The sequence below is a fragment of the Pinus tabuliformis genome, chromosome 6 (genome assembly GCF_031772625.1).
Source record: "Pinus tabuliformis cultivar Carrire ecotype Pingquan chromosome 6, CPIR1, whole genome shotgun sequence".
Taxonomy (NCBI): Eukaryota; Viridiplantae; Streptophyta; class Pinopsida; order Pinales; family Pinaceae; genus Pinus; species Pinus tabuliformis.
The window spans coordinates 1,686,711,951-1,686,716,113 of NC_142292.1; the positions used below are offsets into that span (position 1 = coordinate 1,686,711,951).

Consider the following 4,163-nt stretch of genomic DNA (forward strand, 5'->3'; position numbering starts at 1 on the left):
AAATTTAAGCTATAATAACTTTTAAAAAAAATCAAACTTCTATGGTGATAATCTCATTTTAGTCTATGGTGAGATTCTTCTATGGTGATCAATCTCATTTATCTATCTCAATATAATCTCATTTTAATCTATGGTGAGATTCTTCTATGGTGATCAATCTCATTTATCTATATCTTTTAATAAGCATACAATATATCTAATATATCTAATCGTTTAATCAAGATTTACAATTTTAACAATTTCTTTTTTTTATGTTAATTATTTTCAAATTTTAAGATATAATTTCCCATAAAAACTTAAGAGAATAAGATAGAAATATAAATAAATAAATAAAAATTAAAAGAATACATTCTCAATATTTTTGTGGAAAATGACCTCGAATTTATGGTAATGACTAAAAATTAATATAAATAATTTAATTTACTATATTTTTATGTTAAAAAAAATCATAATTTTTTTTATATTATTAAATCATAATACTTTTTATATCATTATTTTTCAATATATTCTATCTTTAAATAATCTAATAATTTAATCAAGATTTACAATTTTAATCATTTTTATCTATTTATTTTAATTATTTTAAAAATTTAAGCTATAATATATTTAAAAAAAAATCAAACTTCTATAGTGATAATATCATTAAAATATAGTGAGATTTTTCTATAGTAATCAATCTCATTAATTTGTCTCAATATATTTTATCTTTCTAATAATTATACAATATATCCAATATATCTCATCATTTAATCAAAATTTACAATTTTAACCAAAAAAAATGTTAATTATTTCAAAATTTTAAAATATAATTTCTCATAAAGACTTAAAAGAATAAGATAGCAAAAAAATTATATAAATTCATAATTTAAATTCAAAAATCACAAATTATATTTTTGATAATATATATTTTTAAATTTATAAAAAAAAATAACACAAAAATATAGAATTATATTTGAAAACTCTTTTACATATTTTTTTTATTTTTTTACCACATAGTGAATCGGTAACTATCAAATTTAATTCACAGGAAATCCAGGATCAAACCTCATAGCTACCACTATATTTATTAACTCTTACAAGAAAATAAGATTTATTGCTAGAACACCTATCCTGAAAACAGAAGAGTCCCAAGCGAAAATGTGGGAAAAACAAAAGGCACAGCAACTTTATTCCTTTGTATGTGTTATTTGGCACACAGATGCACAAAATATGCTGCAAGCTGCCATTGAAGCACATCTGGCACCAGGGTCTCAATCTACATATTTGATGTCATCACCTTCCCCCGGTTCCAGCAAATCAGAATTAAACAAATTCTTAATCTCCTCATCCATTAATTGAACAGTGGGCTTGAAACGGTGCAGAACTGCTTCAGCGCAATCGCTCAAAAGTTTTTCACGAGGTAACACTTTTGCCTTCTTCATGATGCGAACCAGTGCAGCTTTAATCTCCTGTCGCCTGTCGGCCTCAAGAGTCCTAGTCACTTTCTTCTCTTCCACCTGAGGTCGCTGAAATGGGATCTTGATCTCGTCCAATATGTTCGTAAACTTCAAATTCAATTCAAACCTGTCAGTTGGAGCTATTGTTTTGTTGTCCGGCTCCTTTAAAAGGATTTTGTAATTCTCATCAAATACCAGTGACTGCAGCACTGACTTAAGTACTGCATCTTCCAACTTCGTCCGAGATTTGATTTCTTCAAAGCTCAACTTTTGTGAGTCTTCTAACTCACTGAACAACAAGATCACGGACGCTTGGTAAGTTGATGCTATAATTTCTATTGGCTTTTCGTCAAACTGGACAATCACATTAGCGGACCCCAAGGAGTAAACCCATCTAAGTATACGATTCCCATATAGTTCAGAATAAAAGTGATCAAATACGTCTGTGGCTTCAGCCAATTGCAATGGTGGAATAAATTCAGCAGACTTATACGATCGCCACAAAAGATCTCTCAGTGCTGTAACAGTCACATCAATTCCAAGATTGCTACCTGAATTATCAACGTACTGCTTGAATCTATCTTGAGTTTCACCTGCTCTTACGAAATCATTAAGCAACGCCTCCAATTCAGCTACAAACCCCTCACGGAATTGACGCTTAACAAAACTCAACAAAGTATTTTCATCTTGAAGATCTGAACTTCTATCAAATAGTAGTCTGTCAACTAATTTACGTTTGTAAAATTTAATAAATGCATCTTTCTCATAGATATACTTCAAAAGTGCCGCCAAATTTTCAATAGTTCCTGTAACATGATTACCGTTTTTAAGCACACTGCTAAAAAGTGTGGCAAATAACTCTGAACTGCTCAATCCTCCAGTTCTTTTATTGCATATAACTTCAAAAGCTTCCCTCAAAGCTTTTTGAAAAAGATCATGATTATTAAAAGGATGTGTAACATAAAACAGAGCCTTCTGATGCAAGGCAACAATCTTGCTCACAAATTCCTGTTCTTTTAATATGTCAATTATATCCCTTTCGCGTGTATCAGTGTTTACAACAACATTTACCCCTTCAATCAACCCTACTCCTTCCTTAGTTATATACTCTTGAAAAATTTGTGCAGCAGATTCAAAACCCTCAGGTACTTCACTGAACAACCTGGACAACCTTGAAATGTCATCTTTCTTATGGTCCCTAAGCAGGACACGGAAGCCTGAATGCTCATTTTCCAAAAGAGCAGTCCTGCGAGAAGAAAGGAGCTCATTTCGTACTGTCTCTAATAACTTCTCCCTGCTGCTGGAGTGCAAATAATCTTTGACTCTATTGTCCTCATTCACGAAACTTTCATCAACCTTTATCAAATATTCTGGTAAAGGAAGCTCTGAGATCCAGATTTCAGCCTTTCTGGAATAGTAACTTCGCGTATTTTCCAACAGGATTTCTTCAAAGCCACTCTGGTACAAATCGAGGCCAGTCTCCACAAAAATATCGACAACGCTTTTCAACGGAGCTTTGTCAATTTCCTCTCCATCGCGCTCTCGATCAATCCGACGAATGACCACATCCGTCGCAATATCTGTCAGTGACTGATAGACCCGCTCACGGAAGGCCGTGATTCCAACTTGAGTCAGTGAAGGCAGAGACTCTTTTCGCACGAAGTAGCGATCCAAATAATTGAACAGATTTGACAGCAATTGAAGTATCAACTTATAATTTTCCCAAATCTTAGCAACTTCTTCCAACGTGAACTCACCATAGTCGCCATTTAATGCTGGGAACAGCTTCACAGTGATGTATTCGTCAATCACTTCCCTGTATTTATCATAGGCTTGCTGAGGGTAGTGGTGAGGGGACTTTTGGGTGCACAGTCTGTACACAGTTCTATAAACCTCCATGTACTCACTTACATGAAACTCGATGAACTGAGTATTTAAACCTCCCTCCACCTTCTTTATCAACTTAAGAAAACCCCCATGAATAACAGCCCATCCTTGCTCAAGGTCAATAACATCAGTATCGCTCATCTTCGCTTCCTTGTCTACATCCAATTAATCATTTTATAATAAGTAACTTAAAATTTGAAGTTTCTGTTCTTCAGGTCCATTCCCCTGAACTGAACTAAACGCTGTAAAAACAAAGAACCCACTTCACCAAAACACTGAATCCATACCTTTCCCCTGAACTGAACTAAACGCTGTAAAAACAAAGAACCCACTTCACCAAAACACTAAATCCATACCTTTTTTATTTACAAAGATTACCTTTTTTATTTACAAAGATTTCTTTGGAACAACGACCATTAACTCTGTAAAAAATCAAGTTTTCCTTTCCCTTTCCCTAAATTAAAAATGCTTCTAAATAAAAAAAATCAGTAACTTAAAATTTGAAGTTACTGTTCTTCAGATCCATTCCCAGTAACTTAAAATTTGAAGTTACTGTTCTTCAGATCCATTCCCCTGAATTAAACGCTGTAAAAACAAAGAACCCACTTTACCAAAACACTAAATCCATACCTCTTATGATTTGGAACAACGACCATTAACTCTGTAAAAATTCAAGTTACCTTTCCCTTTCCCCAAATTAAAAATGTTGCTAAATTAAAAAGATTTCATTCTTTGGAAAACACTGTAAATTCATTCTTTGGAAAACACTCTAAAAATTACTTAAATTTGAGAGATAAAATTGGAATACAATCAAAAATAAAATAAAATAATTTATAGTTT

General features: G+C 32.5%; 1 pseudogene; it reads right to left on the bottom strand.

Moving 5' to 3' along the window:
• Nucleotides 1–1,250: 1,250 nt before the first annotated feature.
• On the bottom strand, nucleotides 1,251–3,464 carry LOC149265457 (cullin-1 pseudogene; annotated as a pseudogene).
• Nucleotides 3,465–4,163: the final 699 nt, after the last annotated feature.